Source organism: Aotus nancymaae, unplaced genomic scaffold, assembly GCF_030222135.1.
Source record: "Aotus nancymaae isolate 86718 unplaced genomic scaffold, 86718_ANA_hifiasm-v0.15.2.pri h1tg000036l, whole genome shotgun sequence".
NCBI classification, from domain to species: Eukaryota; Metazoa; Chordata; class Mammalia; order Primates; family Aotidae; genus Aotus; species Aotus nancymaae.
Genome location: NW_026988450.1, coordinates 76,444,925 through 76,458,791, shown reverse-complemented (window position 1 = coordinate 76,458,791; position 13,867 = coordinate 76,444,925). Strand labels below are relative to the sequence as shown.

Below are 13,867 nucleotides of genomic sequence, written 5' to 3'. Positions count from 1 at the left end.
GGGCAGCTTGGCTGTCACATGGAGCTGCCAGACTTAGAAGTTGCCCTGGATCATTAAATTTGTAACACACCCTTCCAAAGTCTTCTGGAAGCAGGTTAGAGTAAGAGCCGTGTGGGTAACTCTTGTGGAAAAAGCACTGGGTTGCATGCAGACAGCTGGTTCTGGCCCTAGGCTCGTTCACTAAAACTATGTGACTTAAAAAGCCAATAATGCTTAAGCATCAGTTTCTTCAGAAGTAGAATAAAGATAAGAACTGACTTACCCATTAGATAAGGTGTTCGTGGGGTACAAGCCGGAAGACATAGGTCGGCCATTGCAAAGCATTTTTATCTAACATGTTTTCTAAGCCTTCAATGGAACATAAAAAGTTTAGGTTAGAGAAACACCCCCTTAAACAATTTTTTTCAATGAGAGAAGGGAGGAGTCGAGTAGGGTCGGCCGGCCACATGAAAGCTCTCTTCAGGGCAGGCTGCAGTGGTGCCTGGCCACACGGGGTCCAAGTGGGGCCAATGATAGGGCAGGAGCTGAGGGTGTGTCCCAGGGCTGCCCCAGCAAAGACGTTGAGATGGGATATGTTATCTGGGAACGATGGAACAATTGTGCCGTTTTCCTAAACCTGAATCTGACAAGAGGGGATAAGACTCCAGGAAGCATGTTCCAAAACCACTGGCTGGAGTGGTCCCCACAACCCATTGTTCATTCGTTTATCTACTTACTCCTTCATGTACCTTACAATACTGTATGTCAACCACATACCAAGAACTGTGTGGATGTACAAGATTGTAGGAATGCTGGAATGAATAAGGCCCACTCTGCACTCTCAGAAGGGACAGAGAGAAGTAGGGCAAACAAGTGGCATTTAAGTACAACACAATGTGTTGAAGTATAATAAAATAACAAGCATAATAGCAAATAGCCACCACGCGTTGATAGCCAACTATGCACAGGTACCAGGTTTGGTATTTTATATTGAACATCTCAAATTCTTGCTGTCTCCTCAAGGTAAGGATCTTTCTGGGGGCACAGACAGTTGTCGTAGGCATTACTACCTTTATTTAACATGTACTGAGTCCTGACTGTGTTACAGGCATGTCGCTGAGGTTTTGTTTGCCACCGGCAGAGAGGTAGTAAAATTTAGATTAGAGCATGGGCTCTGGGCCCAGATTTGTCTGTCATTAGCTGGGTGACTTTGAGTAAGTTACTTTACCTCTCTGTGCCTGAGGCTGGGCCTGGAGGTCATCTCTAAAATAGAGACGTATGCATTTAACAAATGTTTACTAGGTACTTACCATTTCCCAGGGAATAAAGCACTTAATAAAATTAACAAAAGTCTCTACGTTCCTGGGGTTCATGAAGGGATGGGGGTGTCAGACTGTCAACAAATAAACAAGTAACTATATGGTGGGTCAGATGGTGATAAGCTCTATGGAGGTCAATCAAGATAGAAACAAAAAGGAAGATGGAGGTGTGAGATGGGTGCTGTCTGCAGAGAGTGGCCAAGACAGGCTTGTCTGATAAGATGTTTGGGGCGAGGTGCGGTGGCTCCTGCCTGTAGTCTCAGCACTTTGGGAGGCTGAGGCAGCAGGATTGCTTGAGCCCAGGAGGTTGACACAAGCCTGAACAATATAGTGAGACTCCTTCTCCACCAAAATAATAATAATAATAATAATCAAAAAATTAACCAGATGTGATGGTGCATATCTGTAGTCCCAGCTACTTAGGGGGGCTGAGGTAGGAGAACCACTTGAGCCCAGGAGGTCAAGGCTGTAGTGAAACATGATTGCACCACTGCACGCCAGCCTGGATGACAGAGCAAGACCCGGTCTTTAAAAAAAAAAAAAAAAAAAGGCAAGACGTTTGCCCTTCTTGTGCATGTGTGTGTGCATGTGTAGAAAATAGTTGAGGAAAATAACTTAAGTAATACTCTACAGCAGTTAAAAAAGAGTAATGTAAGTGTACACATTCATACATATGCACACACAAAGATCTCCAAAATACAATTATTGACTGAAAAAATTAAGATGTTGAAACACTTGGTTTCCCCCAGCTCTAATGCCAGGGAGTCCACAGAGCCACAGACAGCGGGTGGAGGACCCAGGGATCAAGGCTGAGGGGCTCGGCTGCTAAGGCTCCCGCCGTAGGCGTCTCCCTCCGTGAGGGAGAGAATGCCATGCCCTCTGTCTAAGTCTCTAGCCAACAGCATCTTGCAACCCACCTCCAGTCGGGTTTTGCTCTCTCAGTTCCTTGAAGATATACTGATTTCAAAACAAAATAAATCAAAAGAGCTTCCCACACCTCCTGGCCCCTAGCCTGTGATAAGCCATGGGGAGCAATGCATGAATACTGAGTTGCAAAGTGAAGTCCTAGGGGCTTTATCCAGCTACAGATTTCACCCACAGGGTGTTTTAAATATTTTTGAAGTTATTGCCTACAACATCCAAAATTCAGAAACTTTCATTATATTCAAAGTCCAAAACTCAATTTGGTATCACTGAACCCACCCTCCCACAATACAACAGCAAGTGGATACTAAGGTAGAGCTGGCCCCTTTATTTAGGGAAGGCACCCTCCCATTGACCCATCCCCACTGCTTAAAAACCACCTAGTCCAAGGATAAGCACACTGGCTCACACTTGTAATCCCAGCACTGTGGGAGGCTGAGGCAGGCAGATCACCTGAGGCCAGGAGTTCAAGACCAGCCTGGCCAACATGGTGAAACCCTGTCTCTACTAAAAATACAAAAATTGGCCAGGTGTGGTGGTGCACGCCTGTAATTCTAAGCTACTTGGGAGGCTGTGGCATGAGAATTACTTGAACCCTGGAGGCAGAGGTTGCAGTGAGCCAAAATCGTGCCACTGTACTCCAGCCTGGGCGACAGAGTGAGAGCTTGTCTTAAAATAAAATAAAATAACCACCTAGTCCAATTTCCTCATAGATGGTGATCCCACTGCTCAGACAGATGAGAAGACTCACATAGCAAGACGGAGCCATTCCAGAACTACCACCACCACTCAGTATTCCTCACACAAAGACCTATGTCCCTTCCTCCTGCCAGGCTGCACTCCTTCTTCTTTAGGATCAATTACAGCCTTAGAAAGTAGATGATCCAGCTTGACATTGGGTGACATGGGGCTAGAGCAAGGCTCCGAGGATGACCCTGGGTCCAGGGCACCTTGGGGAGAAGTGGTGTTCTTGTAGTGCATGATGGTCCAAACACATTGCAACACTATCGCCATAATTAGCCCAGGCTTGGTCATCAGGATGACTCTTGCTCAATATTATTCTTTGCTTCTTAGTTTCTACATCCAGAGAAACAATACTTCTCTAAAAATCAATTGTTCCCAGCAACCCACCTACCCAGTTCTTGGAAAACATGGATTAAACATTCTGCCTTACAAAGAAAACAAGGAACAAAGAGAGTGAGGGAAATTCATCACCATGGTCCCGCACTTCACATTATTCACACCAAGTGTTTTTCAAGTCACCAAGTTCAAATGACCCTGTCCCTTGGGGCTGCAAAACTATTTGTTCCAACACTTGCCAGTAAGGAAGCTTCATATGCTTTAATAAACAGGATTGCTCAGTACTGAGGGACGCTAAATAGCTTCAAGAGACTGGAGGTTAGGGGAACTGAGAATAGCCTGGAAGGAAGATGCTGGAATAATCAATTTCTGACACAGGAGAAGGAATGACTGGATGCCAGTCTGCTGCCCAGAACACGGGAGGGACTATGACACAGGAACTGCAAAGCATCAGTCAAATAAATAGGTGGCCCTATGAGAATCCCTCCCAAACTTCCAGAAAAAGTAAGGAGATAGATGCCTCTCCATGATGACATCAAACTGTCTTAAGAAGAGGTAGCATCTAGTAATGTGGGATGCTTGACACATAGTTAGTGTTCAGCAACCTCTACACACATACACACACACCCCCCAAACACACACACATGAACAACACACACAAAATACACACACATTCACCAAACACACATGCACACCACACACATGCAGACAAACAACACACACAAATATACACACATGCACACAAACAACACATACACATATGCACACAAACACACAAGCACAAACATGTACAAACAACGCACAAGCACAACACATTAACACAAGCATAAACACACATGCACAAACATGTGCACAAACACAGGCCCACAACACACAAACACACACATAAACACATGCAAACAACATACAAGCACAAAACACAAACACAAGCAGAAACACACACATATACAAGCAGAAACACACATGCACATATACACAATCACACACAAGCACACACACATGCAAACACACACAAGCACAAGACACACAAACACATGCACACAAACAATACATATACAAATACACAAGCACAAATGTACATACACAAACACAAGTACAAACACACACAAACACACACACAAAAGCACAAAACACATACAAACACACAAGCACTCATACACAAACACATACAACACACATAAAATACACACATAATTTCTGAATCTCTTAACCTGTGCTGTGCAGCCCCGTGGACTTGCTCCTCTCTGCCCACGATGGCCTCTTGATGATCACGCTCATATTTAAGGCTTACATAACTTATAAATCCAAATCCAAATATCCATTTTTGCATAAGTTTTGGATATCGAAATGTATCCCTTTATTCCATGTGTTAGGATTTTCATGAAAAATAGAATCAGTAGGATGTGGCGTATGTGTAAAGAGAGAGACAGAAAGAGAGAGATTTTAAGGAATTGGCTCATGTGATTATGGGGGCTGGCAAGTCCAAACTCTGCAGGGCAGGCCAGCAAGCTGGAGCCCCCAGGAAGAGCTGATACTGCAGGTTGAGTCCAAAGGCAGTGTGAAGCCAGAATTCCCACTTCCTACTTCTTTGGTCTTTTTACTCTTAAACCCTTCAACTCACTTTTACACTGTTGGTGGGAGTGTAAATTTGTTCAACCATTGTGGAAGACAGTGTGGCAATTCCTCAAGGATCTAGAAATAGAAATTCCATTTGACCCAGCAATCCCATTACTGGATATACATCCAAAGGATTCTAAATCGTTCTATTATAAGGATACATGCACACGAATGTTCATTGTAGCACTGTTTATAACACCAAAGACTTGGAACCAACCCAAATGCCCATCGATGATAGACTGGACAGGGAAAATGTGGCACACATACACCATGGAATATTATGCAGCCATAAAAAATGATGAGTTCGTGTCCTTTGTAGGGATATAGATGAACCTGGAAACCATCATTCTCAGCAAACTGACACAAGAACAGAAAATCAAACACCGCATGTTCTCACTCATAGGCGGGTGTTGAACAATGAGAACACATGGACACAGGGAGGGGAGCACTACACACTGGGGTCTGTTGGGGGAAATAGGGGCGGGACTGCGAGGGGTGGGGAGTCGGGGAGAGATAGCATGGGGAGAAATTCCAGATATAGGTGAAAGGGAAGAAGGCAGCAAATCACACTGCTATGTGTGTACCTATGCAACAATCTTGCACGTTCTTCACATGTACCCCAAAAGATAAAATGCAATTTAAAAAAAAAAAACCCTTCAATTGATGGGAGGAGGCCTGTTCACATTGTGGAGGATAAACTCCCTTCCTCAATGTCTACTGATTTAGATGTTAACCTCATTCAAAACATACTCCATGATGACATCTAAACTGGTGTTTGATCACATGTCTGAGTGCCATGGCCTGGCCAAGTGGACACTGAGGATCTGTACATGCAGCTGCCTCCTCACTGCCTCCACTTGGAGGTCTGACCAACATCTCAAACATAACAATTGCATCTCTATCCAAAATACAAACAAACGAATAGGCACTCCTGCTCAACCTGAGGATTCGCCCATATCAACAGATGGAAACTCCATTCTGTAGTTGCAGGAGATAAACAACAATTGGGATCATATTTCTTTGGCACCCCATAGCCAATCCACCAGCAAATCTTACCTTTGAGATATATTCTGAATCTGATCAGGTCTCACCATCTCCTCTGCTTGCCCCAGGCCAGGATTACTGTCATACGCTGGATTTCCACAATAGCCTCCTGATCGGCCTGTCTTTCCACCTTTGCCACTTCCAGCCCACTTTCAACATAGCAGCCATAAGGATCTGAGTAAAATGCAAATCAGAATCTTTTAAAAATTTCCAATGGTCCCCTCTCAATAGAGAAAGAGCCCAAGTGCTTACCAAGACTCCCTCTGAGCCATCTCCTCCCTGTCTTTTTTGCTCTTTGTGGCTAGACTCTCTTCCCCACCACCATTTTCCCTGAGGTATGGCTGCCCATCTCTCATGCCCAGATGGGGCATTTCCTGAAACCCACCCAGCTACAAGGAGAAGCAGCATCCGCCAGGGCCTTAGAGGCTGAGCAAGGGCCATTTAGGGCATTCACTTGAGGACAACAGGAGGGGAGGGAGGGAGCACCGAAAGGCATTAACTAGAGGAAGGGTGGGCACAGGGTAGAATTCGTCTCTTTGGAGGATTCCCCAAGGCAGCTGGTGCGGATTGTTCTCTGAACCGTATTTTAAAAGAGAAGAATTAGGTGACTGCCAGGTAAGGAAAGGTGGCAGGAGGGAAGAAGGGGGAAAGGAGGGGAGGCAGGAACCTGAGCAGGAACCTCCATGAAGTCCCCTGCCAAGCAGCTACTATTTCACACAGCAACAGTCACGGACCCACAGGGAACAAAGGCAGAAAGAAGAAACGGTGTTTGATTGTGGCCAGGAGGAAGAAAGCCTTCCAGTGACCAAGAGGAGGGACACCCAGTGCTGAGTAGGTTGGCTTGGCACATGTAGCTGATCCGTCTCTCCCCTCCTCCTGCTTCCCTTCCCTCCCTCCGACAGGACCTGAGCACAAAGACGCAATGGCTGCAAGATCCCTTCTGTGTTCTGACGACTTGGCTGCAGACATCTGGAGAGGGAGAGAGGAACTATCATCTCTCCTACTGCAGAACATTAAATCTCCTTCCAAAGACCTGCCCAGCTCTCAGCAGGGTGCTTTGTCTACCACGTCAGGTTCAAGGTACCTACAGGGCCTCCTCTCACTGAATCTAGTGAGATGGGGCTGCTCCGCTTCTCAGAACCCCTCTCAATTAGTAAGACACAACCTACTGCAGAGAGTATTTTTGCAAGCAATAAAGGATTCCGTCCCCAAGGAGTCAAATAACAGGAACTGGGCCCTGTCAATGAATCTGCTAAATGACCCTGAAGGGGCCAAGTTGAAGCTGTGCAACGGGCAGAGCTGGGAAATGGGTGGCTTGATCGTTTCCAGAGGCTTGTTACTCCGGAGACCAGCACCCTCAAGCCCATTCACGTGCCACACCTCCCTCTCAGCACTTATCACTGCTGGAAACGACATTCTTTCTTTCTTAGCCTCCCTCACTTGGCTACAGACCCCATTAGGACCATGGCTGCGTCTGCTGTTCACCGCGGCAACCTCGCAGCCAGGGAAGTGCCAGGCATGTGGTGATCACTGAATAAATACGTGCTGAATAATGACACCGCTCACGCCAAAAGGGGACAAGACAGGACAGAGGCTCTGGAGGAAATGTGGAGCTCAAAGGAATCTTCCATGGACATTTGATCCAAATTCTTAATTCCACACAGCAAAATGAAAGTTTATACCAGTGATTCCAATCTCAGGCCTCCTCTATGGGGGTCCTCAAGCTATTTTTCAAAGAGTCAAGAAGTCTACCAGAAATTGCACCTTTTTTTTCCCAATAAGGTCACAGTTGTCACCTAAAATATCAAGCGTCTTTGCTTGATACTGGCCCAAATTATAGCAACGCAGCTTGGTGACCCGGATCAGAAACTCCCACTGGCAGGTATTTTTAGATGAGAAAGTGGAGAAATAAATACATAACCATGAAGTTTGTTGGGCTGATAAACTCCCTCCCAGGGAAGGAGAGCCAGTAAAAGGGATTTCTGGTATTGCAAATGTTGGGAACCACTAGACTACACCAGTGGTTCTTCATCAAGGGTGATTTTGCACCCTCACCTCCCCACCAACACCAGGAATGGCACTGAGCTCAATGCGCTAGCGGGCTCTCAGCCACCAATGCCAGCAGCGTTTATGTTTACCTGGAAGGCAGGGGCAGAGACTGAGCTTCGTGTGCTCCTGAGCAGCTCTGGGTCCCACTGAGGCATGGGGTTCAGAGCCCAGGCTTCTCAGCAAGGGTAGAGAACATGGGATGCTTGGGTACTCCCTTCTGTCTGTGGGCACAGCTAACCCATGTATTTATGCTAAAAACATGCATTGAGGTCTGGGTGCAGTGCTTACACCTATAATCCCAGCACTTTAGGAGGCTGAGCTGGGCAGATCATTTCAGGTCAGGAGTTCGAGACCGGCTTGACCTACATAGTGAAAATACATATGTGAAAATACACATAAAAAAATAATTTTTGTCTCTTCTAAAATACAAAAATTAGCCAGGCGTGGTGGCAGGCACCTGTAGTCCCAGCTACTCAGGAGGCTGAGGTAGGATAATTACTTGAACCCAGGAGGCGAAGGTTGCAGTGAGCCAAGATTACTCCATACTGCACTCCAGCCTGGGCGACAGAGCAAGACTTCCTTTCAAAAAAAAAATGCATTGAGATCCTCCCTCAGAATGGACTCTTCTTACAGGCCAGATGCTTCAAGGCTGCCCCAGACTGCCCTCTCCAAGCCTTTTGCTGACATGGTCTCAGGAATGCAAACAAACTGCAACAACACAGTAACAGTGACAACTGCATTTCCAGGTGGGGAAAAGAACATTCTCTACAGCAAATCAAAGCAAGCTCCCCCAAACCCATACCTGAAAAAAATCTATTAAAAGCATAAATCAGAGAATCTCATATGAGATCACCTCTTACTCATTGTGTGACCATAAGCCAGTCAGCCTCTCTGTTCCTCAGTTTCCCCATGTGGGAAGCAGTGATAATGATTACTCCCCTCTGAATACATGTGCAAAATAAAAACAGATGGGCTTTATGCCCCGTAACCAACTGAAAGACAGGGGGGAGGCTGTAAAATGAGCCCAGTGTCTCCTGCCCTTCGAGGTGGGGTGATCTCAGTGCCTAAGGCCCAGCACAGTGCCCAGCCCCCTAGAAGTGCTGGGTATTGGGAACCTCTGCCTCCTCCCACTGCCTGGGAGAGCCTCCTTCTCTGGACCTCTGGCAGTGGCAGTGGCGGTGGCTAACTGCTCAGGAGGAGAGGGGCCCAGGCAGCTGTTTGGTGAGAATCTCAATAGCAAGTGTGACAAACCAAAGAGCATCAAAGCCATCCCGAATGTCCCAGAGAAAGAGTCTGAACCCATGGCAGGCCTGGAGGCTGCATCCTCCATGCAGCAGGGACAGGCAGAAATGGAACAGCACCCTGTGGCCAAGTCCTGGCCCTAACAAAGCCTCGGGTTTCTCTAACAGTCACCTGCTCAGCTGTCCTCCAGGAGCTGCTTTGACAGCCTTCTAGTACCTTTCTGTCAAAGCCCAGGCGTGGTAACCCTGCGGCAGCTTCCATCCACTCTACTCACTCCTACGATGACTGGCAGGTACATGGCAGGGGCAAGATTCCTGTTTACTAAATAAAAGAATGATGTATGTCCATGAGTAGCTTGCAGAGGTAAACTGAGGCTGCCTGTGAACTGCAGTGCCTGTGAGGATCAGGAGTGAGTGACTGTTTCAGAACAGCCAAAACTACTAAATGTCCTATCAATCCTCCTATCCACAAGCCCCACCCCAGAAAACCTCTCCAGACATTGCCCAGCACTGCGGCATCCCTGCTGACTGGGTCTCCAGCATCCAGTGCCTTCCTGTTGATGAGGAGGCACAGGAGGAAGGCGCTGGGGTACAGACTGTGCTCCAGATAGCGAACTTCGCGTGCATTTCACAGCTCAATCCTCATCACCACACATGACATGGAAATTACTATTACTCTTATTTTACAGATGACAGACGAACATGAGGCTTTGAGAAGCAACATGGCAAAAGGCCCCTTAACCAACAAAAGGTGGACGTGAACTTGGAACAAAGCACTGGGACTCCAGGGTTCTAGCTTGGAACCACCGAGCCAATCAGTCTCCTTCATCATTAGGGAAGTGGTGTTAACACTTAGAATATGGCAGGGACACACTGTATTAGTTCCTCTTGCTGCTGTAACAAATAAGCGCAAACTTGGTGGCTAATAACAACATAAATTTATTCTCTTATCATGCTGGAGGTCGGAAGCTGAAACAAGTCATAAGGAACTGAAAGCAAGGCACCAGCAGGGCTGGGCCCTTCTGGAGGCTCCAAAGGAAAATCAATTTCTTGGCTTCCACTTCCAGAGGCTGCCAGCATGTCTTGGCTCCTGGCTGCATCACTACAACCTCTGCTTCCGTGGTCGCATCTCGGTAGTCAGTCTCAGTCTACCGTCTCCTCTCAGGTAGTCAGTCTCCCTCTGCCTCCCTCTAATAAGGAACCACTAATAAGTAACTGTTTGTGATTACTTTGGGTCTACCTGAGAAATTCAGCATACTCTTCCAATCTCAAGACCCTTAACTTAATCACATCGACAAAGTCCTTTTTGCCACATGAGGTAACAGTCAAAGGTCTCAGGGAGTGTGGTCATCTTTGGGGGGCTGCTGTCCAGCGGACCACATGTGCTGAGTTGGCTGTGCCCTGCACTGTGCCTTATTCATCATCACATTCCCAGCACCTAGCAAGGCTCTGTAAATGCAGGAGGGAAGAAGGGTAGGAACAAAAGCATTCCATCCCCTCGCCCCCCACAGAGTGTGAGAGCAGAGAGACAGGCTCAAGTCCAAGGAAGGCTGAGCAGACACATGGATATCTACTGGGAACCCTTAGAAATTGCAAGGTGTCAGCGCCTCATTGGCTTGAGGTTGGAAGTCCCCAGTGAGTCATGTATTTGTTTTCCTAACCCTGTGTGTTCCCACAGCGATTGCAGCCCAAACAGCAGGCCCACAAGCAGCAGGCAGCTCCTCTCCTGCCAATTTCCTGGGAACTCAGGCGGGGCTAGAGTAGCCAACAGGTTTACTGCTGTGCTGTGGTGAAGGCACTTTTCCTGCATGACAGTAAACAAAGCCAGACAGAAGAGAAGCCTGCAAATAACTGGATCCTTGCCACAGATGCTTTTATTGCCCCCTACCCCTGCCCGGCACATGATATTATGAGCAGTTGCTTTTCAGGATAAATAAAATAGCCATAATAGCTACTGCTCATGCCAGGACTTTGCAAATATAATCTCTGTTCTTTTCAGCAGATCAGGCAAAGCAAGTGTTTCTCTGTTCATTTCACAGATGGGGAAACCGTGGCAAAGGCAGCTGTAAAGTAACTTACTCAAAAGTCCCCTGCTGGGAAAAGGCAGAGCAAGGATGCAAATCTCAATCTGTCAGACTCTCAGGTAGAGCTCTTTCAGCTTTGGCACACATTTGCCAAGTGTGACGAATAAACTGTGTATATGGAGCCACGGGTTCTGTCTGTGCTGTGACAGAGCCAGGTGTTCTGGCTTCCAAGCCAGAGCTGAGTGATCCGGAGCCCAAGCTCCCTGCTGAACTAAGGGTGTCCCTGCCTGTACTGACATTTGTTCCATTTTGCACATGCATGTTTAGCTTCCATGCCGTGTTTGACACTGCAGTAGGCACAGAGGACACAGAGATAAATAAAGGAGCCACGGTCACCGCCTTCAAATGGCTCAGTGGACACACACACAAAGAGAGAAGCCAGGACAGCACAGTAAGCGTGTTCTAGGTCAGAACAAAGCCCTGGAAGTGTCAGGTTCCAGAATGGAGAGTCCAGGAGGTGAGAACAGTTTTGTGGGAAATGGGCTTCTTCCCCCAGATCCAGAAAGATGAAGTTTTCCAGGAGGAAGAGAATACCAGTCCTTGTAGAGAAAAGGGCATTCTCCTTACAAACCTTTATTTCACTGGGAAAAATAAATACACCCCTGGGTTGATGTTTCACATAGAATAAGCGTAGAGAGGGAAAGAGGAAGAAAAGGAGGAGAAAAAAGAGGGAGCGAGGGAGGAAGAGAACATCTTGTTTCTATCTCCCCCCATTCAAATCTCTGCCCTGTGCGTTTATTAGGCTAAAGGTCAGGGCAAAAAAAAAAAAAAAAAGTGCAGATGGTACCACCTGTAAGCTCACAGCTCGCCAGGCTGGGGAGGTGGCTGGCAAAGTAGTTGGATTCCCAGCCTTCTGACTTTGGCCACCCAGGAATCACTTTCAGATGGGTCTCCTTGACATGGGAAAGCAAGTAAAAGTGTGGAGAGGGGGCTCTGGCAGGCAAGGGAAGAAAAGTATTCCTAAGGGAATGGATTCAGGATACAGGCCAAAGGCTTAATTTGGCATCTGGACTCCCTGGGGCTGTGCCATAGCGAAAGGGGACAAAGGAGAAGGGGAAACAGCTCCAGCTACACAAGGAGGAATGCCTTACTTCAAGGTCATGGTCAAATTCAGAGCCCCAAGTCAGTTTCAGTTCTCAAGGCTGGACATTTCTCTGGACCTGTGAGGCCCCAGCCTGCACACTATGGCTAATTTATGACTCAGGGGCCTCATTTCTCCATGACCTATCTCAAAAGACCTTCTTCTGAAGACTCCAAAGATTTCACGAAAAATTCTCTGCTATGTTCTAGCCCCTGGGGTGGCCACCCAGGGAGAAGCCTTTGGGAAGCCTGTGGCTCTATCAACCTGGGGAAAAAGAGGTCACAATTTCTTTCTCTTAAAGCTTCTTTTCCTTCCAGCCTCCACCAAGCAACACTGTGAGGGAGAATTGACTGCAAGAGTCACAGAAGTCTGACCTGGGCACAGGTGTGGGTACACTCACGCTCACACACACGCGCACACACGCACGCTCACACATGCTCACACACACATATGCACACACGCACGCTCACATACATGCACGCTCACACACATGTGCACACACGCACACACACGGACAGACACGCACACTCACGTGCACTCAAGCACACGCACCCACGCTCACACACGCACACACTCGTACACACACATACACACACGCACACACACATGTACACACACGCACATACACATGCGCACACACACACACACGCACCAGGCAGGTGCCATTCCAATGCTGGATGAGCCACTGCTCCGTTAAGCAACCTTGATAAAGCCCCCTGGTCCTATAGAGCCTCAGAGAGTCATACCACTGGTCTCCTTAAGTGGATTATTGGGTATTCAGTCATTGTTAGTCTCTCCTTTTTTCTAATGATGCAATTATTTTTAAGTAAGGATGACAGCAAAGCTCAGAGAAGTCTGAGGACACGTGAGATGACGTTACCTGTGATCAAGTGCATACAGCTCCTAACTCCTCGCCCCACCTGCACCCTCACCCTCTACCATGCACCTCTGCAGTGCCTTCCCACTCTGACACTCAGTGTGGTGAGGTCACTTGCCTCAGCCAATGGGGTGCTAGCTAAAGAGGGGCCGGCAGAAGCTTGGAAAGGGCTTGCTCACTTTGGAGTGGTCTGGCTCATGCTCTGTGCTTTTCACCATAAGAAGGACATTTCCCCAGCTAGTCTGCTGGTTCCAGAAGGAGATGAAAGACCCAGAGAGCAGAGTGAGACACCCCAGCCACTCCAGCAAAATCACATCAGCCACCGGGCAGCCATACCCCAGACATAGAGGCAGTCCAGCCAAGATTGGCAGGGCTGCTCAGCCAATCTCCTCAGATGTGTAGATAACAGATGCTTAATACTGAAAGCCACTCAGATTCTGTAGCTGTTACTCGGCATTACCGTGGCAAAAGTAACTGATGCAATTATGGTACACCATGATAGAAATATAATATGCCTCTTTCAGGGCTACTGATGAGATTAAATGAAATAAATGAAGGTCATACACAGCGAA

The 13,867-nt window shown here is 47.3% G+C and overlaps 1 long non-coding RNA gene across 11 annotated transcripts in view; it reads right to left on the bottom strand.

The window, feature by feature from the left end:
* Positions 1–13,867, bottom strand: part of LOC105716817 (uncharacterized) — a 365,411-nt gene that overhangs the window by 108,277 nt on the left and 243,267 nt on the right. For 7 of the 11 annotated variants that reach the window (XR_010345630.1, XR_010345633.1, XR_010345634.1 and 4 more), the window contains exon 6: positions 5,976–6,137. The exons of 2 other annotated variants lie outside the window; for them this stretch is intronic. This is a non-coding gene — a long non-coding RNA (uncharacterized LOC105716817). Of the gene's footprint in view, positions 1–262; positions 349–5,975; positions 6,138–13,867 lie in introns of all 11 variants that reach the window. 2 more of the 11 variants (XR_010345628.1, XR_010345629.1) reach the window with 1 other exon arrangement.